Below are 22,428 nucleotides of genomic sequence, written 5' to 3'. Positions count from 1 at the left end.
ATATTCTCGTGGAGAACTGTCAACTGGTTAGAATTACAGGCTTAAGGTATGGGTATCAAATATTTCAAAAGTTGTTTCAATTGAAGGAAAATACTACTCAAGAAAGGAACGGAGAAGAATTTGGGTATTTCAGGTTCTTCCTCAATGATTTCTATTGATTTTTTTTTAAATGGTTGAAATTTAATGAATTGGTAAGTTTGTTGTGGATTGCAACAGTTCTAATCTAAGACAATCCCTTGTTGAACTTTGTTTCTTGGATTCAGACATTGGAATGTTGAAAAGACGTGTGAGAAACCAGTACTAAGAATACAATCAGTACTAGTAGGTTTATGGTAAATAGAACTGTCTATGTTATCGTTGGATCTGGTTCAGAGGATATCAATAAAGGGTAGGTAATTTCCGGACTACAATTCCATTGTAAATGCTATTACTTCATGTGTTGTTAATAAAAGTTTTGTCTTGGAGTTCATTAACAGTACTATTGAAAATGCCGAAGATGTCATAATTTGTTGAAAGAAGGGTAATTTAAAGGAAATGTTCAATTTTGGCTATAAAGATTTCTGCTATGAGGGAAGAAAGACACGAACCCATAGCCATGCCTTAGTTTGAGAATAGAAATTATTGTTAAATTGGAAAACAAATCAGCCTGTACAATGGAAATTAACTATGCTGTCCTTTCCGATAGCCAAGCAGCCATCAAAGCGTTGAGCTCATCTAACATCAACTCGATGATGGTTCTGAAGTGCCTAGGAAAGCTCAATAATCTAGGAAGGAACAACACGGTAACCCTCCCCTGGGTTTCGGTGCACGTCGGAGTAGAGGGTAACGAACAAGCAGATACTCTGGCACGAAAAGGAGCATCAGCCACTGATCGGACCAGAACCATTCTGCGGCATTAAAAAAGCATATGTCCAGGAAGAACTTAATAAAGCTGAAGAAGAACTGAGACCAAAGTAACCGAGCAAGACCGAAGACACTGATTAACCTCAGCAAACGTTTCTAACGGGTCATTGTCGACTCAGAGAACACCTAAGGAAGCTAGGCTTAGAAGAGGACAGTACCTGCAGGTTCTGCGGAGAAAAACCAGAAACACCCTACCACATCTTGCTGGAGTGTTATGCTGTACGCCACAGAAGATTAAACACACTGGGATTATACCAGCTGGTTGTGGAAGAAATACCTCGAACAGACCCACTCAAGATCCTGAAATTCCTAAAGGAACTAAATCTTGAGGGGCTGCTATGAACAAGGAAACTTTGAGATAGCAGAAGAAGATGGGGTAAAATAGATCTAATCAGGTCGCAGTACATCTGTCACCATCCACACCTACCATTACCATTACCATGGAAATTATAGATACCAAGTCAAGGCTTTCAAAAGTGGATAATAATTCTTGGAGTAAACTGAGTCAGGAAGCAGAATACTGGGAAAAAGATTGCAGACATCAAAAGAAACCTTAATAGCAGTTTTAGGAATGGTAATGGTTTTCAGTTGTGAATACAGTTTAGGGAAGTTTTTTTACTTTTAAAATTGGTTGTTTGTAGGATAGTGTCATTCAGCAAAGGAAAACTACATAAAGAAACGACTGGTTTGATGGGAATAATTCGAAAGTAGAGTTTAGGGACGGAAGGTTTGAACGGAATATTTGTTAAAGCCATATCATTTATTTTCTTATCAATTAGTCAAAATGTCTTTTTTCAAAATTCAAACAAAATACAAAATATTTCACATATTTACTAAATCTATTGGCCAGTACATGGATGAACCTTTTTGGAATTTATTCAGGGTTGAACCACAGTGCATTTTTCGTCAATACAATGGGATGTGCAGTGTTGACGAGCCGCCTTTGTACGGGACCATTCGTACCATTTCAAAGAGCTAACTTGACAACAATACCGGGCATTTAAAATCCGAGTCGGCTCTGATTTTCACAATGATAGTTAATGGCGCGGACTTCACACTGTTTTAAAAATGTGCCCATTCATTTTCGGGGTAGTCAAAAAGAGATGGATGTTCGTTTTATTCGAAACGCGATCGGAACGATACGAAAAAGTCTGTTTTAGTATCACCTGGTAGAGAGTATTGCTTAACTGAATCGTCTAATCGCTGCATAGAAGTATTAAATTTTGATTTTGAAGTCAAGTCCAAATATTCAAATGAAATCAGAAAACTTAATATAAATTAATGCTTCTGAAAGTTCCGAGTGCGTTTTCCCAAATACGAGAATGATATTTTAAACGATCCAGTGTTTTTACTTTTGAATTCCTGGTTCAATTGACATGCTTTAGAGCCAACGGGTGGTATCGGACCCAATGACTTGACGGTTCTGCCTTTTTTATATCGAGAGCTGGAATTTTTGTAACAGAAGGTTAAGTAGAAATGAGCACCTGGACAGTATAGAAAGCACAATACAGTTTTTTGAAAACCAATTATTAGTTAAAAAAGAACAAATATTAACTTTTGTTAAAAATTCAGTCATATATCACTGGTTCTCTGGACTAATGACATATTCTCAAAAAAGGTTATCGTATTAAGTTCAAAATTCAACTAGAAGTTCCACTCAGTGAACTAGCCGACTTCCTACTAATTGTCACTGCCACTACTAGATTTCACTCCTTTCTAAACTCCATTATTCTTGCAGAACTTTTAGGAGACAAATCAGGAATCTGATTTGTTGCTTCAGGTCAGGAAGTTGATTACGATGAAGATCGTGTGACTGAGGGCGTAATGGAGTCCAATTCCAACTGGCTGGACCGAAGTGTCTCCCAGCCCCCTTACAGTCCTCGTTTAGCTCCTTGTGACTTTTTTTAGTTCCCCCGACTAAAGAGAGAGCTGAAAAAAAAGCATTAGTAGTCATCCAAACGCATGTTACAATTAGCATTACTTTTTAGGGTTTCAATCTATTTTGCACTGTATTTCGGCGTTATTCAACAAAATTAGAGGAATAGAAGATATTCTCCACAACATATGATTCTGGCGATAGTTTGGAGTTATTGAATACAACCAGATGGTGCACTTGTACATAATTCCAGAGCTTTCAGGATTATCTCTCAGCAAGATTTCTATCGAGGATGACATTTGGAAACTTCTTGGCCAAAGCGCCTTATAAAGGTTTGTTGAAAAATTGAGTTTATCAGCACATTGTTTCTACAGAAGAATTGCTATGGTTAATTCTGGAATCATTTGCTAGCATTAGTCTACAAATGTTGACTAGAGTCTTAATATTAACAGTGCGATGATGCTATTTGTGGCAACATCGAATTGGAAAACAATGGCAATTTACTTGAAACCAATGAACTGAACTTTTGAGTCCAAGTAGTTCGTTCAGACTCTATTGGACGCTGTATTTAGCTCGTTGGTGATCAATCTGTGCAAAATTGTATTCTTAGCACTTTTAGTGCAATTACGTCCATTGGGATTACATTGGACGCTGAATTTGGCTCGTTAATAGTCAATCTGTGCAAAGTTGAATTCTTACGTCTTAAAACACTGCACTCTAAATGCATTTTTATTATTTATGTGTTTTTGGTTTTAGTTTTATATGTAAAGGGTGGGCTCCTTAAAATTTTAAATATGATTCGGCTATAAAAAAGAAACTACTGATTATTTTTCAAATTTCTGGTTCAATTCATTCATATGACTGCCACGACTGGCTCGGCAGTACTCAATCCAATCAACCCACTTTTTCAGTACATTTTCGATTGTTTCGGCTTGAATCTCTTCAATGGCAAACTTCGATTTCATGTTTCAACGCTCGGATGGTTTACGTAACATTTATCCTTAATGGCTCCCCAAAGAAAATAATCCAAAGGACTCAAATCACTGCTCCGAAACGGCTAATTATTTGATTTTCAAAAACAGCGAGCAAAAGATTGATGTTATTGTTTCGTTGGCTGTGTGACATGTGGCACCGTCTTGTTGAAACCAAATGTCTTGCATGTCATTCTCAATTTTTGGAATCAAAAATACGTTGAGCATGGCACGGTAACGGTCAATGTTGACTCATTTTCAAAGACAAATGGCCAATGATACCGCCAGACCAAAATCCACACCAAACATTGAGTGACTCATCGTGGGGGCATTGGCTTCTCAATAGTCACGTGGGAGATCTCTGAACCCCATATGCGGCAATTTTGTTTATTGACTAAAAATGAGCTTCATCTGAAAACACGATTTTTCGGTAAAATTCCTCATCTCCTGCCAAACAATCTTCAGCCCATTGGGCGAAGCAAAAACGCATCGGATAGTCATGAGGCTTTAGTTCTTGGACCAATTGAACTTTGTAAAACTTCATAAAGAGGTCTTTATGCAAAATTCTTCTCAAAGAAGTGCGAGAAATGTGCAGTTCCTGAGAACGATGACGAGATGATGTTGATGAATGTTCTTGCACATTCTGAGGCACAGCAGTAATGTTTTCCATTGAACGAACCGAACTTTATCTCACTTTGACTTGCATGCCCTAGTATAAGTCTGCCTTGTTTAAATCTCTGTTTCTATCTCTATCATGTTTACAGTTACACTTTTGAAAGCGCCAAAATCTTGCAGTGGGTATGGTGTTAACTAACCTAAACTAACCGGTTTGTTATGTAGAAGTTTCACAAATGCCAACCTAAGTCAAAAAATAAACATCAAAATTAATGTCATATTCTACCTTTAAAACTCAGTGTGATCGGTAGTTCAAATTTAAAATTTTAAATGGCTTACTGATTTGTTGTCATTTAAAGTTTTAGAGAAAGATGTCAATCTTCAAAATCATCAGTTGATATTTTTGTTTCTGGTTTTGTTTTAGGTTTTCTGTGACTTCACTTAATTCGTTTATTTTAATAAATTAGTGCTTTAATTTAAAGATATTTAGTAAACCAACATTGATGATAATTTTTAGACATTTCTTTATTCGGCTTTCAAACCATTTACGTTTGATTGACAAAAGATGAAATCTTCAATACTGAAATATTTCAGTAAATCTTGCCTGGTGGTCTTTTCCTTTAGAACGTAGTAAACAATCGGTATTCTTCCCAAAAAAAAAATTGAAAAACTGTCAGTGTCTGTCGGAAATATTCTTCAGTAATTTCATTGACTTTGCAGTGTTTCTTTTAAAGTGAAAGATATTCAGATAAAACCCATTAACTCGTCTTTTTGACCAACACAAGGCACATTTAGAAGCCACACACACCAACATTCCCATTGTAAACCCAGATCTATCCGGACAGATAATATTCCTAATCCTGTCGGTTGAGGCCTGACTCCAATGCTACCGAAAATTGAAGCCGTCAAAAAGGCATTTTTAAAGACACCGTATCAAATGCATAATAAAAGTCTACTCGGGTCCGACTTTCAGTGCGAGGGGCCCCGCCCACTGTCAGCCGGACAATGGTTGGCCTCCAAATTGGATAAAACCCTGTATAAAAAGGATTTGATCAAAGCACAAAAGGAGTTTTATTCTGTGAACGTAAATATTTCTGGTCGGCCACAATGGTATGTGTGTCGGCTTAAATCTAGCGCCGCCTATCTATTAAAACTGACAATAACTGTCAGTGTTGCTTGGAAAGCTCGCATAAAATGCCTACTAATCTTCTACATGAATTTCCAGTAAAAATCCTCCTACACTAAGGTATGGTTCATTTTTTTTTTGTTGGTATTACCTCATTGAGTGCACCGCCATATTGAAATTTACGCATGTCTGTGGTGCACTGTCAGATCGTTGGAGCAATTTTGATCCAAATTGAAACTGCATAAAATTAATACTCATTATGTGATGTTAATGACGTTTGTCAAAACTGTCCAGTGGCGTAGATTGGTACAGAAAGAGAAAGACAATTTAATTTTTTTGCCTTAATTTCTACGTCACTGGATATTTTTGAAAAATTACAGTTCCTTTTAATTTTCTTGTTTAAGTTGAAAAAAAGTATCTCCTATAAAATTCTGATATGAAACATCGTTTACGAGATAATTGAGTTATTAAATTCAAAGACCAACCCAACTTAAAAATTGTCTTAGAACGGTGAAATTGACTTAAAAAGCTTAAAAACTGTCTTTGTAGCCAGTTTTCTTAGTTTTCAGACAAATTGAAAGACTTTAGTTTTGAAAATTGTCTTGAAAGCCTTTAAAACTATTTTTGTAGTCAGTTGTCATAGTTTTCAGATAAGTTGACAAACTTTAGTATTGAAAATTGACTTGTAGACATAAAAAACTACTCTCTCTAAAATTGTTGACTACACATTCACGTATTTAAATCTAGGACACCAAAAAGTGACTCTGTGAAAAGTGATATCAGAAGATTAAAATTTGCATTTGAAGTAAGTTTTCATAATTTTAAGACAAATTTCAAAGTCCTAAAAACAGAATATTGACCTTAGATTATTTTTTTATAATAAAAGTTAAGTCTTTGTGGCCAGTTTTCTTAGTTTCCAGACAAATTGAAAGATTTAGTTTTAAAAATTGCCTTAGAAACTAGTAAATAGACGTTGAAACGGTGAAAATTTACTTGAGAGGCTTAAAAATTGTGTTTATAACCAGTTTTCATAGTTTTCAGACAAATTGGAAGACTTTAATCTAGAAAATTGACTTGAGAAGCTTAAAAACTGTCTTTGTAGTCAGTTGTCATAGTTTTCAGATAAGTTGACAAACTTTAGTATTGAAAATTGACTTGTAGACATGAAAAACTACTCTCACTAAAATTTTTGACTACAAATTTACATAGTTAAACCTTGGACACCAAAAGGTAACTCTGAACCAATGAAAAGTGACATCAGAAGATTCAAATTTGCATTTGAACTAAGTTTTCATAATTTCAAGACAAATTTCAAAGTCCTAAAAACAGTATATTGACCTTAGATTATTTTTTATAGTAAAAGTTAAGTCTTTGTAGCCAGTTTTATTAGTTTCCAGACAAATTTAAAGATTTATTTTTGAAAATTGTCTTAGAAACTAGTAAATTGACTTTTAAACGGTGAAAATTGACTTGAGAGGCTTAAAAACTGTCTTTGCAGTCAGTTGTTATAGTTTTCAGATAAGTTGACAAACTTTAGTATTGAAAATTGACTTGTAGACATGAAAAACTACTCTCACTAAAATTTTTGTCTACAAATTTATATAATTAAACCTTGGACACCGAAAGGTGACTCTGAACCAATGAAAAGTGATATCAGAAGATTACAATTTGCATTTGAAGTAAGTTTTCATAATTTCAAAGTCCTTAAAACAGGATATTGACCTTAAATTCATGAAAATTGACTTGAAAACTAACTTTTCTAGTTTTTTAGAACTCTGGACTATTTTTAGTGCTTTAAAACTGCTTTTAGCTTGGAAAATCGAATTTTAAGGCTATCTTCACCAAGTTTTTGACACAACAGACTGTTTTTACATAGTTAAACAATTTTCCATAGGCTAAAAAATGTTATTTCATGCTTTATCACTATTAAATTGACTTCTAGTCACCTCAGTGTTAAAAACTAGATAATTTCTTAAAAATCTAATTTTTACTGCTTTAGGGCTGTTTTAAGCCTGAAAAATCGAGTTACAAGACAATTTTCACAAAGTTTTTGACTTATCAAGCCTGAAAGCCAGTTTGTACACTATCCATAGTCTTAAAAATGTCATTTCAAGCTTCTTCACTATTAAATTGACTTCTACACTCATCGGTGCAAGAAATTAGAAGATTTCTAAAAAAATTGGACTGAAAAATCGAGTTTAAGACTATTTGTAATAATAAAAGTCAAGTTTCAGACTCTTCAGTAATGAAAGTAAAACATTTTTGCACTAAATGCTACGATATTAGGCTTGAACACTAACTTTTACAATTGAATTAGCCCGAATATTTCTTTCAAGTTATCTTTGCAAACTGCATTCGGTCATTTTCATATTTTTTTCTAAAAAAGCCCTCCACCTTCGGTGTCGGGCTCTTTCGCCAAAAAATTATGAAAATAAACTCATGCAGTTAAGAGATAACAAGTTTTCATGCAAAATTATCGGTAATTTTTATGCACTTGTGCAATTACCACCGAAAATGTTATTTGGACTGTTAATGGTGTTTAATTGAATTCTAGACTTGTTTTAGTCTAGAAAATTTCGTTGTACTTGTTGTTGTAAGACTTTTGGACTCTCTTCAGTCTTAGTAAAGTAATTTGTAACCTTAAAATTCAAGTTTTAGACTATTCTTAGTACTAAAAAATGAGTTTTATGCGCGACAATTGCGCCTTGATTTCCGGACTGTTTTTAGTGCTTGATATTGAAGTAATTCTACTAGGTTAGAATAAGGACAATTGAAAGGAGATTAGAAAAGAAAAAAAAAGGAAGAAATAGAAAGTGTGAAAGAGGGCCATCAGATCAATAGAAGAAGAATTGAAAAGAAAGAATAAAAGAGCCCCCAAAGCGGTGTAAATAAATTGAAAGGAGAAAAGAAAAAAAGAAAAGGCACCATAATTAGTGGATTTTTGAAAAAATACTTAAAATTTAAGTTATTTTAAAATTAATTTTTTTGTTCTAATTCCTGTAGTTTATCTGATTCTTATTATTTTTGTTCGAACACTATATTCATTAATTTTAGTGCATTTTTTTTCTCTTCTTTCAATTATTCTACTTTTAATTTCGTAGAAATACCATTTGTGACAAAAAGATTGTATTGTCTATTTGGCGTTCTTCATTCTTTCTATTCAACTCTTCTTTCAATCTGTTGGCCATCCTGTCTGTGATTTGGTTTCCGTTACACCGTTTTTGTCTCCTTGATTATTTATGACGTTTAGTCTCCTTGATTATTGTCATGACAAATGTGATATCACCGGAAAGAAACGCTCAAGCTGACAACCACAAAATAATAAAAAAAATCTTAGAAACTAATCTAGCATAAGTAAATTTCAATATGACGTCACAATTAATGTCGTCACTGTCACTTTCCTTGAGGCAAACCTTACAACATCAACTAATGAAATGCCATTTTTTTTCCTGTTCAGCATCTGGCAGCCCAGTTCATTCATTAATGCCCCCTGCATGACGTGGAATACGAGCAGAAGAACAAACACTCGCTGATCGTTCTAAATTAGTTTCATATCAAAAGTAATTTATGTAGAGCAGAATCAGACCCTGTAAATGGCTTGTAGTTCACAGCGAGAAGTCCAACCTTATTTATGTTACAGAGTGAACTGCTACTTTATAAACGGGATCACTTGTGTCGAGTTAATGACTGGCTTGAAGTGTGGTCGTCGATTTTTTCCACTCACGGTCACTTTTCTGAAATTTCATTACGTCAATAGACCAAAATTTGAAGGTTGTAGGGAATTGTTTTCGGTCGTACATCATCCATTTTAAGTGACAAAAGAGAAAGGTGATTTATCAAAAAAAAGCGTTCGGCTTCTGGATCTCAAACGTGCCGCTCTTGTACCGAAAAGTGACATTCTGACAAAGGACACGCAAAGTCTCGAATCGCTTTTACGTTAAAAGCAACATTTGAGTAATTTTAAGACATCTACCTGGTGGTTTTGCTACCTATGCTTCGCATTATTCGACACACTTAAGAGAATGATATTTATTAATGACACCGCACTTATTTGACCAAAGTTTTCAGAGAGCAACCTGTTTTCGAAATTTTCCCACACAACATATTAAAGTAGTTCATCGAAAAACTAAAAACTAAATTTATTTTCCTTCTTGCTCTTGTTATTCACTGTTAATTAATTTGTAAGGAATTACAAGCAGAAACAATTTTTTTTCAGTTCAGAAAAATATTTTCAACGTATGAAAGAAAACGTTTTTACTAGCCAAAAATGTAACAGAATTTTAACCTTATTAAGGCAATAAGAAATGAAAGAAAAGAAGACAACGTTTTCAGGTTAAAAGAAAAAGAATTACAAATGACAAGAAAAGGCCACCAAATTAAAAGTAGAAAAATTGAAAAGCTAGAAGAAAATCCACTAAAACACGACAATTAAATTTTGGCGCTAAAAATGCTATTTCTACCAGATTAGAGAAGAACAATTGAAAGAAACAAAAAAAGAATAGGCAAAATTGAAAAGGTAAGAGAAGGTGCCAATATTAGGCAGTACTATTTTGTGCCAAATATGATAGTTCTACTAGATTAAAAAAAAAGAATTTAACCCGATTAAAAGGAGGAGGGTTGAAAATTGAGAAGAAAATAACAAAAATTGCGTCAGCATTAGACACAATAGTTTTTGCGACAAAAAATAATCAAAAGATGTGAAGAGAAGGAGACCAGATTAAAAAATGAAGAATTTAAAAGGACAAAGTAATATTTGCGCCACCATTTAGTTTGAATAATAACTTAAAGAAGAACAACGGAAAAGAAGAAGACAAAGCCACGAGATGAAAAATAGACAAATTTATATTCGCTAATTATGTAGTTTTTTTTCTTTTCTCTCGTTTCAATTCTTCAACACTATTTTTGGCTCAAAATTGTATATGTACATTTTCAAATTTTGGATCACTTAAGTTTGTAGCTTTTTCTTTTTCTTCTATTCTTCTTCTGATCGGTTACAATTTTTAGAGCGCAAATTTTATTCTATAACAAAACGGCTAATTTTTCTTTTTCTTCTTAAACGAAAAAAAATACTATTTTTAGATCGAAGAAAAAACTTTGAAAGTCGTCGTTCTTCTCTCTTTTTAATTTAGTGGCATTTTCTTCACGTCTTTTAATTCTTCTTTTTTTAATCCAGTGGCTTTTCCTCATTATTTTCTCCGCTTCTTTCCAATTGTTCTTTTCATAAAATACGTACAATTTGTTACACCAAAAATATAACCTCTAATTTTAGCAACTCTTGTTTCCTCCTTCTATTTTTTAAACCTGGTAGAAAAATTATTTTTTGGTGATAATTGTTTCTTCCTTTCTTTTTTTAATCTGGTAGAAGAAGAAGTCCGCAAAGTTGTTGGCCTGGTTGGTGGTTTATTACAATTCAGACAACGGCAAATACTAGTCAATTACAAAACATAAAATTCAAAGTAGATGTGTTTCTTGGAAGAACTACAGTGGAAGTAATCTTTACAGCTCCATGGAGCCAAATTTAACAGTTCTGACGTTAGGAAACACTTTTATACCTTACTTGTCGTCACTGTCGAAACCCGTTAACCAGGGACCTGAAACTACTAAAATGAGAAATAGTTGCTAATTTGAGTAAGTACACTGGAAGTTGTGTTTAAAGCTCCACGGAGCCAAATTTGACAGTTAGGACGATAAGGAACATTTTAATATTTTGCTTGCTTGACGTGACAGCTGTCATGACAGTCAAAAGTCACTCACTAGTGACCTGAAAGTATAAAATACCAATCAGATGTGTTTCTTTGAAGAATTACACTGTAAGTTGTGTTTACTCCATGGAGCCAAATTTGTCAGTTCTGACGTTACGAACACTTTCATGGTTACCTCACTTAACGTCACAACTGTCAAATTTTGCTCCATAGAACTATAAATACAATGTACAGTGTGACTTATTCAAGCGGTAGAACTATTTTGGATTGGCAATTTTGAGTCACAGCTCCGTGATTTTTTTGACGCTGTCAGGTGACGTGAAAACAAATTAAAATGTCTATTAATGTCACAACTGTTAAATTTAACTCTATGGAGCTATAAATACAATTTGCAATGCGATTTATCAAAGAAATACAACTAATCTGCGTATTCCAGTTGTAAGTTAGCTCTGAATGAGCTTTGACAGTTGACAGCTGTCAGGTGACCGAAGAAACATATCGAAGTGTCAATTAACCTCACAAATGACAAATTAGGGGCTTTATTGAGATGTAATTATTTTCTTCTCACATCTGCTGAATGAATTTTAATAGTTATAACAAGTGTCACCTGACTATAAGTTACGCTAAGAAGTGTCATAACTGTCAAATTTAACGTCCTAAACTGTCATTTTAAGTCACAACTGTCAAATTTAACTCCATAGAGTTACGAATAACAATACGCGGTGTGATTCAACAAAGACACGCGACTATTTAACATTTTACAATTTCACGGCACTGTTTAATGAGTTTTGACAGTTGTCAGGTGACTACAAGCATGCCCATAAACGTCATAGCTAGTTCAGTTCGTCAAAGTGGATCGCGTTTTCCTCAACCACACGACTTAAAAGCTTTTTGAGCTTTTCGACGTTGCCAAAATGACTGAATCAAGAGTTTTGGCTTTGGCAACGTTAGTTTGAATGCAATTTTGAAACTTTTCCACGTGGAAAAGGTGTTTTAGAGTCTGAAACACTGACGTTTAAAAAGATCACTCGTACAAAGTTCCCTGAATTGTTGCAAAGCCATAGTTTTCATTTGATTTTTGTATTATCGGGTGATAAACGGTTTTTAGAAGGAGTATTTTGACTGTGAGTTATATCGTTCTTGATATGGGTTAAATAAGTAATTTAACATTACTTAAATAAAAGATAAGTAATACAAATTAAGAGTCTGATGGTGAGAGGCATATGGTGACTCAGAAACTGTAATCTACTCAGAAAGTAATGATAAATTACTATAGTTGAATGTTGATAAAAGGGGTAACAACAGTCTCTCTGGAACAATAAAAAATTGTCAGCAATCTTTCGAGAGCACGATTCATTAGTCAGCGATAAAAATCCTACCGCTTTTCTCGGATAAAAACGACATTTCGAAAAAGATAACCGGGCACCTGATCCGAGATAATAAATAGCCGAAAAGGTACAGCGTGTCCGAATTTGCATTTTAGGCAGAACAGCATTCTTTACACCTCGCGTATCGTCCCTGATTAATTTTCAACACATTTATTGAAATTCCTTGTATATATTAAGATAATCCAGCAGAGTGGCCGTCAGCCGAACCCATAAGGTTCTCGCAATTTGTCCACCAATAATTTACTGTGTCTTTAAACATCGGATTTGCCAATTTGCGCTTTATCACGACTCGAAGATAAATTTTGTCAAGTTCGATGTTTGCGACTTTCAGAGTGCCTTTAAATGTAAAACTCGTTTATTTTCTCCTTTTTTTTTTTTGGTTTTTATTTTATTCATTGCCTTCGTCTATTTTCAGTACAGTTTTTAGCATTTTCTGCACTGCAAATGTAGTTAAATTTGTAGAATTGAGTTCGAGTTAACTGTTAACCCTGTCAGCCAATTGCCCTCTCTCTGACCCGTAACAATTACTGACCGCAGGCGTACAAAATCGGCAGGATTCCTCTCACTTCCGATCAAGACGAGGAAAATTCCTGTGGGCACATCAAAAGATATTTAACATCGTCATTAAGTATTTTAGTGAGCACGCAGACCAGTCTTTGGATCAACTCATCCGTGGCAGGAGATGAATGGGGAAGGAGTGTTGCCACTTTTACTAAATCATCCTCATTTATCATACTTTTCTACAATTAAGCAGTCTGCAAATATTCGAACTAGTTCTAGGGTTCTGCATAAAGAAACATCACACCTTAGTATGGTAGTATAATCGAAACAAATGGAACTTACTGAAATAAACTGAAATCGATTTGGCAACAGTGTAAATGTTGCAGAACGCTATTTGTGCAACGCCTGAAGCTGCAAAATCTGTTGTGAACCTTGTGCGCGATCTTTTCTCACACCCGCACGAGTCTTCTCGGCTAGTTCTCATTCTCTTTCGAGCTTCAAGAGAAGAAAGGCAACCGATCCTTAATTTTCTGCTCAGGTTTTAGAACGAACGCCCGTCATTGATATTATATGATATTTAATCATATTTTTGTCAAAAAAAGTGAAAAATGTAACAAGTCTTTGAATATGACTGACTAATCTGAAACGTTTATTAAAAGTGCTACTTGGTAGTAGGATGTTGCAGAATATAAAATTTACTAATATTTTAGGGGTAAAACGAGTACTTAGACCCGATATTGACCGAGGCAGAACCGATTACAAAAATGATGTAAAACGACTCCTAGAGCAGTATAAAAGCTGCGTTAGCTTAATAACCAACAGAGATAGACCATAATTTAAGTGATAATTCTACAGCAAAAATGAAAATGACACAAACCTTAACTAAACAGATCTACAAGGTTGTTAAGATTAGTTTTTGAAAATATTTTTTCTACGACCCCAATAGAAAATAAAATTTTCCTCCCTCATTTGAGAGATGAAAATCTTCACTTCCTAGGGAGTGAAAGTACCATCAGGGTGCGTATTCTTGAAACGAAGGAAGGGAATTAACAAGAGAAGAATGTGACAGAAACCCGCCATTGTCAGCTTCTTCTGTCACATTCTATCAACACTTCTCTTGAGAATTTCGTTCCCTGCCTTCAAGAATAGGCCCGCAGAGCGACTGAAAGTATTTTCCTCTCTAGGGATGAAAAATGCCACCAGTAAGTCACAGTATCTAAAGACACTTTGTCACTATTGTCATGATTATTATCATCCTGAAGATGAGATTTACTCAAATTTTCCTCACCTCCTTGTTGCATGATAATATCATCATAACTGGCATCAGATTCACCCTGACCATTCATTCTAATAATCAAGTAAATAAAGAAAATTTAAATAAATTAGCTTGAATAAAAATTCTATAATAGGGATGCCAAGTTATTTTTAAGGTAAATAACTAAACCTATCTAACTTACTTTCTACCTAAAAATCCTGCTTCTAAATATATCATTAAAACTACTGTCTGTAGTACAAAAAATTACAAACTACTTACAACTAATACTCTTCGTCAAAGAGTCCAAATTGTCCAAAACAAACCGTCAGTTGACCAATCTTCTTCTTTTCCGTTGAGGTGGATTTTTAACTGCAAAGGAGGGAGGCCTCCTCGGTTATCGATTTAACCACTTCTGAAATAGGTCCTCTATCACAATCTGCTCCATGTCATAACGTGGACTAGACGGTACAATTGCTGGTAGCACTCGGTATTACACCCAGTAACTTCCGTTCCGGAAGGAAAAAGCTTTCTAAGATCCCCTGATCTTCAATAGTCTGATTTTTGCTCGAATTTATCTTTTTTTTAAATTGACTTTTTTAACTCTCTCAAAGTCTCTCTGACAATCAACCACCATAAACACAAAAACAACTTTTTTCCCACCTTCTACCTCCACGTACCACCTTTTTCACCTCCTTTGAAGTTCATCAAGTAATACTGTTAATAATACGTCTTAATAACTACATACAATCCTACTAAAACTAACTATAATGGTAAACACTTGACATCCCTACAAAAATGTACCTTTTCTATAAATTAAATAAATAAATTTTCTTTATTTTCTTGAAAAAAAAATCCTTATTTTCAAGACACTATCTTGACAAATTGACAAACTAGAAAAAAATTAGATGCGCAACTTTAGAGTAAACTGCTTTTTGCACCTTTGAAATTGTTTGCGGGAGCAAAAGTTGCACTTTCCTCCCTAGTTGCGCAAATAACTATACTTTAGTCATACTATTACTTGTACGATTGTTTTAATTTTTGATATACTCTGGTGTCCGAATTTCTGCTTTATGCTTTCTGAAAATGATAAAAACATTACATTTTGTCGTCTACTGTGATCGAATGATGCCAAACATGTTAATTGACAATTTTTTAAAGCCGAAAAGGAAACATGAAATAGAGGGTAAAATTAGAGGATATAAGTTTCACGTCAAAAATTGTATTCTACCAGATTAAAAGAAACAAAGAAAAGAAGAATTTAATGTACTGAATATTGACAGTACAAGTTACACCAAAAACGATATTTCTACCAGATTAAAAGAAAAACAACTGAAAGGACAGCAGGACAGGTGCCAAAATTAGTAAAGATAATTTTTGCGCCAAAAATTGCTTAAATGGGTAATAGACCAGATTAAAAAAAAGACAACAGAAACACCTGAAAGGAGACTAGAAACAAAGAAGAAGGAGAAGTCGCCAGACTCAAAAAACAAGCGACCAGATTAAACAAAGAACAGAATGGAAAAGAGAGAAGAAAAGGCGCCAAAATTAGACAAAACAAGTTTCACGCCAAAAATAGTTAATTTTGTAAATGACCGATCCTTATTGCAGCTTTAATTAACGTGCCCTATCAGTGGATGCCAGTCAAATTTTTAAAAGTGTCACGTGTGATTCAACTTTGACACTTTTGAAATTCTTCTGCAATTTCAGTGACAGTTTCTGACGTTTAAATTAATACTAAAAATACAACAAGAATTACATTTCTGTGAATTATGAAAGAAAAAAGAGAAAAAGTCATAAAAATTTCAATGAACAACACTCAATATTCAATCATATGAATACATTCACATGTTCAACTTATAACCCTATAATACTTCTTTTGTTCTACTTTTCACCACTGTGTTTTAAAGGTTAGACAAAGACAGAAACATATTCGGATCGCTGTGATTAAATTACAGTGGTGTTTGTGAGCAGCTGTCACACTTCTGTAAGAACCAGCTCTAAATTGTACCGATATGTAATTTAGTATAATTATTATTGTAAAATGTGTTTTTTAGAGGTTTGATTTTTGACCAAACTACAGTCTTTTTGAGGACAGTCCATTGAAAGCTGATTTCTGTTCAGTAAGGTTCCCATTTATTCGTAAAAATTCTTAAGCCAGAACGTTTGCAAAATTTATTTCTAAAATCGTTGTTCAGTTAGCCAAATTTACCGTTTATGTTATGGTCTACATAAACGTCCATTCGAGCAAGTTTTTCAGATAAAAAGGGATCGTTTTCACCCTGACACACTCTGAGTGATAATATGCATCCGCAGAGACGTCGTACAGTGCATACTGAAGAAGCTGTTGCCGCTTTGGAGTGTAGTGTGAGGAGAACCCCCATATTATAGAAGATTTTGCAAATAGAATTTGGGTTACTAACTTTACAAGATACAGCTCATGCAAGAGCTGAAGCCACATGATCAACTGCGAAGCACATTTGGAAACAAATTTGCATAAGTTTGTTGCGTTGTTTTGGAGTAAGTCTAGACATGAATAAATGGCAAAAATTAGCTTTCAATGGTCAAAAAACAACTTCTATTCTAACGTTTCCTTCAATTTCACATGTTCTCCATTTAACTATGTTTTTGGAAACAATGTTAATTTTTCACCTCCACTGAGAGATTATGGACTTCTACTTCTGATGCTTTCTTTTCGTTGAATTTTCTGGTGCTCAGTCTAATAATCGATAGTTCTAAATGTGACTGATCATTTTTAAAGACGTAATCGCATGAGCAGCAATACATCAGGGGGCCTATTCTTGAAAGCAGGGAATGGAATTCTCAAGAGAAGTGTTGATAGAATGTGATAGAAAAAGCTGACAATGGCGACTTCCTGTCACATTCTACAGATCTTTCTCTTGATAACTCCCTTCCCTCGTTTCAAGAATACGCACCCAGGTAGGAATGATGTGATCATTTTGAAAATTACAGTGTTCACTTGAGGTTTCTTAATATAGCCGACTTTCTCATGTCCGGCGTTTTATTACCACTGATTCACGCATGTAAACGAATCATACTTCGTGATATACAGATCCGTTTTTAAAGCGCCGATTAACAATAAATAACGCAATGGAAATGTTATTGGAAAGCTTAACTCTGATTTATAACGCGGGCTGAGAATTATAATACCAGTAGTGGTTCTTGGTTGCTGTATTTCACTCGCGAGGATTACAACACGTTTTGGTTCTTCGACTCACGCTGTTTTATTGGGGTTACGGTGATCTATGGTCGGTTTCAATGCCGTAGCCAGATTTTTATAGTTTTTCCTCACACACTTTGATTATACCGGCAATAAAACTGGGTAGCCAAGGCCGCTCTCAGATCACACACGCAAACGCCCTTGGTCGACAATACTAGTGAGAACGGCAATTTGGTACCATTTAATTGCCGACCGGCCCATCAACATGCGAAACATGGTAGTAGCTTCGGTAGTCTTTCTCATGTTTAGCTCTTATTATCGACAGTTACCGTTCTTTGTTGCAGGTCAGTTCTGCAATCAACGTTGTGTGAATTGCCCTCAAGTCAAATGACTACGTTCTTTATTAATCCAGTTGTTGTATCATTATGCATTGTAATAGCATATTCATGATTTTACTACCATGAAAGCGGATGAAGGATGAGTAAGGTCCCACTTAAATAAATATATTGTAAATGATCTAAAGTGTTACGGGTTGAATCGGAAAATACTTCTTTAAAAGTACGAACTCTGTTATCATTTAGCATGAATTGGACAGAGAGTGGTCCATTCTGGACAAACCCTTACCAAAAAAAGGAAAAGTTACTATAGTTTTCTTTCTAATGTAAACTAAATGGTGGAGACAAAATATTACTAGACAATTGCTTTTCTTAGTGGTTTTCCTTTTGACAAAGACCTGTTTGACAATTAAAGTCATAATAAACTGACAAAATGAAGAGAATATCAGTTTATTCATAAGTTTATTTATTTATTTTTTTTATTAGAAGTCTAATAATAAATGTAGTTGAGCATTATCAAAACGAGCTAGGATCTTGTACTCTAATGTAGAAAAAGCCACAAAGGTCCTTAAGGTCTTCTTTTAACTTTTAAATTAGTGGATCCAAATAGTGCTAGTGCATTAAACCAGGAATACCTCCAAAATATGTCTGCTAAAGTAACCGAAGCAAAAACCAAAACCCAAGTCCATTTGAATACCATTTTGTGAATGTTTGTAAAACATTGTATGATGTGTATAATTATTTAAAATATTGGTAAGCGACCATCTTTTCATAATTTCACTCCATATGGTTTTTCCTTAACAGTTCACCGTGGTCCACCCAGTACACCAAATACCCCGAGGAGGTAAGTCACGACCTTCAAGGTGCAACTGTTGGTTGGGTGTGCACCGAAAGCTGGGAACTGTGCGTTTTTATGTAAATGTGGTAGCGGTTTGTAAATGATGGTTGAATTATACCCCTGGAGGTATATCCACTTTGGCAGTGTGTGAAACTCTCGATTGAGATCGGTCATCATTCAGCTTCAGGAAGTCAGAATTTCGTGGTAACGGGGTCTAAAATTAGCAGGCTTGCATAAGACATCGAAATTGCAAAAAAAATTGGAAGATCGCTGACAGATTCTTCCGGAGGTACGGAACAATCGAAGATCGCGCATACAAAGCTGTGCAGTAGGCGTCGAAACAATGGATCAAAGGGCGCGACGATCACGACATCTTGGTGTCGCATATTTTAAGGTGGTTCCGGAGCAATTATCGCAGTCAATCCGAGCAGGAAGTAAAAACGTTTGAAAAAGATTTACGTCGGAACGGGGCCGCTTGTCTTTGGGGCCCCTCGAGTCGCCTGAGGGCTGAATTCGTCCAGATCGCTCCAATTCCCAGCCTACCAAGTCACGAGATGACCTTTTCGCTTGTTAAACCTTGTTAAAGTCGGTTTGAGACATCTGACATTGACACTGATAGAATAGGATGGTAATTTGATTATCAGTTGGCAGAAATTGGCACATTTTATACATCATGCAAGGTACCACAAAGTCTTTTGTAAGTATGGAAACCTCAAAAAAGGTAAGTTACGTTTTGGTGGTGTCCCAAAATTTTAATTTGCCGCCATTTGTGCGGGAAAGTGCCGTCAATCCTGAAACAAAAACAGTTTGACAGCTGACACTTTGGGGTTAGTAAAAATGTTGCGTTACATCATAGAACAACGTGTCTTCATAATTGAACGTTATTTCAAAAATAACAAAAGTTTGACGGCCGCAGATCGATAATTTCACCCAAATATGATTGGCATAGCCTTCCGAACCGTGAAGAAGATTGATTGAAAAATGTAGGGGGACTGGATCAGGTGGAGACATTAAACATACTGGTCGTTGTCAAGTGTCAATATTGAAGCTGTGCGTGAGAATGGTGTTGAAAATCCAGGAACATAAATTCGTCGTCGTGGACAAAAAATGCAAATTTATTTTTATTTTTTATGCTCTTTATAGCGGACTAAAGATCTGGGTCTCCATGCCTACAAAATTCAGTTAACGCAACAATTGAAGCCTAATGACCACGCACAACAAAGAGAATGGATTATTGAGCATCAACAAGTGGATGCTGATTGTTCAAGGAAAATCATCTTTAGCGATGAAGCACATTTTCACCTTGATGGCTTCGTTAATCGTTCGGACAATCCACATGTGATTGTTGAAAAACAAATGCATTCACAACGTGTCACTGTTTGGTGTGGATTTTAGCCTAAAGGCATCATTTGGACCATACTTTTTTTGATAATGAGGCTGGTCAATCAGTAAGTAGTAACTGGTGCTCGATATCGCGACATAATAACACAGTTTTTTGTGCCGAAATTGGATGATATTGATGTCACAAATATGTGGTTTCAACAAGATGGAGCCACATGTCATACAGCCTGTGAAACAATTCAATTACTGCACGAGACATTTCCAGGTCGTGTGCTATCTCGTTTTGGTGATCAGAATTGGCTCCTTAGATCGTATGATCTAACACCCTTAGATTACTTTTTGTCGGGTTATCTCAAGTCAAAGGTGTATATTAACAAGCCCACATCCACCCATGCATTAAAAGAGGAAATCCAACGCTGCATCAACGAAATTCAACCACATCTATGCAGAATGGTCATGGAAAATTTCGACAAAAGAGTGATCATGTGCCAGCAAAGTCGTGGAGGTCATTTGTCCGATGTATTATTCCATACATAACCACATCTTATGTATGTACTTTATAATTCAATAATAAAATAGTAATTAAAATAATAAAAACTGGATTTTCTGTTCAATTCAAATTTTGGGACACCCTTGACACGATTTTTGTAAAATTAAACTATCAATTTTGAGGTGCACGGGCATGTTTCAGTAAACTATATGATTAACTAACTTTTAGTACTCTTAAGAAGGAAATTACATTATGAACACGTTACAGAAGTTTTAGAGTTTAAATGAACCTATACACAGTTGAGTTAACACAATTCAAAGAGTTAACTGCAAGTTAAGGTGTAAGTTGACCTTTAACAGACAGAATTCTGAATTCTAGAATAAGGTTTATTTTGCTTTAATGGTAACTTTTGTAAAATTTAAGTTTAAATCTTGAGGTACAGAAACATATTTTAGTTTAAAAAAACTGTGCAAAACTGACTGAATTACATTATACATAAATCAATTCTTAATTTTTAATCATTTCAAAGTTAATTAAAAAAAATCACAAAAATAAATAAAAACTAATTTATTAAAATTGGGTTTTTTTGCCAAACAATTAAATTTAACCAAATTTGTATTCCTTACCGTTGCCAAATAATTCATATTTTTACACACAAAGTTATGGCACCCTGTGTATAATGTACAGGGTTTAGGGAGCATCTCCAAAAGTAGCAAAGGAAAAGCAATGCGCTTTTCGTGAACTTGTGCTCGATTTTTGTGAAACGAACGAGGGAGCAGTCGATCAGCTGCCCCCGTTTCTGAGCTACAGGGTGCTTCTAAAAAAAAAATATGACACATTTGTTTAATTGGTTTGACGGTTTGGCCGCTAGAGCGCGTCGTAAAGTTGACCAATTTTTTTTTCCACTTTTTTGATGCAGTATTTCACTCAATCGTAAATAACTCATCAATTTGGCACACGCTGTATAAACTTTTATACACCAATTAATGGCTAATAAAATGGGCTTTCCAACGATATGGCAACACTGGATGGTTGATCTATTTGTTGGGCCGCTAGAGGGCGTCAAAGTTGATGAATTTATTTTCCACTTTTTTTAATTGTAAATAACTCTCTTGTGTGGTTTGTACGTCAGTAAATTGCTAATAAAATGGGATTTCAAAAGATTTGACAACACTGGTTGGTAGGATGGGAGTTTGTACTTTTCGGCCGTTAAAAGGCGTCAAACTTAACCAATTTTTCTCTCAACCTTGAAAACCCAAGCAACTGAAAACAGTTTTTCAACTTCTGGTGATATTTTAGGATCAGAATCCACTAATGTCATTTTTAGCCATTTTAGTGTTTCTGAGCTGCAAAAAAACATTAGTAATTTTTTGTCAACTTAAATTTTAATTCATGAAAATAGCGATTTTACCGCACTAGTACGGTAATAAGTATTTTACTGTAGTATCCTTGCCGTGTTACATTACACTACTATAAATACTCCTACCAAGATATTGGCTATTTCCTTAACTATAGAGAAAAGATAAATAGGCGATTGCCACGAATATGGAATCACAGTCTAAACTGTGAGATATAAAATCACAACACAGTTTTAAGCGTGAGATATGAAGTAGACCAATTACAGTCATTCTTGACGTTTTAGGGCAAAAAATCTTTCAGTTTCTATCACTCTGTTCAATTAATATACAGTGTGTTCGCGTAAGTTTTCTACAGATGGAAAAGTTTTTTATTATCAATTTTACAAAAATTTCTGCTTTCTGGAAAAGTGATATTGCAATAATTAAACTAGAAGTAACATGTACAGGGTGGTCATAAATAAGAAAAATACCAGTTAGGTACATTTTTTTAATTAGGAAATATAAAGTGTTTAAATGTACCTATTTATTTTTCATTTTTTTCTTTATTGCTT

At 34.8% G+C, this 22,428-nt stretch overlaps 1 long non-coding RNA gene across 1 annotated transcript; it reads left to right on the top strand.

Moving 5' to 3' along the window:
* Positions 1–18,303: 18,303 nt before the first annotated feature.
* On the top strand, positions 18,304–20,626 carry LOC145728769 (uncharacterized). Its single transcript, XR_014178161.1, has 2 exons — positions 18,304–20,136; positions 20,295–20,626. It is a non-coding gene; the product is annotated as an uncharacterized LOC145728769 (long non-coding RNA).
* The last annotated feature ends 1,802 nt before the right edge of the window (positions 20,627–22,428 follow it).

Source organism: Ips typographus, linkage group LG1 (genome assembly GCF_016097725.1).
Source record: "Ips typographus isolate SLU linkage group LG1, UJ_Ityp_2.0, whole genome shotgun sequence".
NCBI lineage: Eukaryota > Metazoa > Arthropoda > Insecta > Coleoptera > Curculionidae > Ips > Ips typographus.
This window is presented reverse-complemented; position numbering and strand designations above follow the sequence as displayed.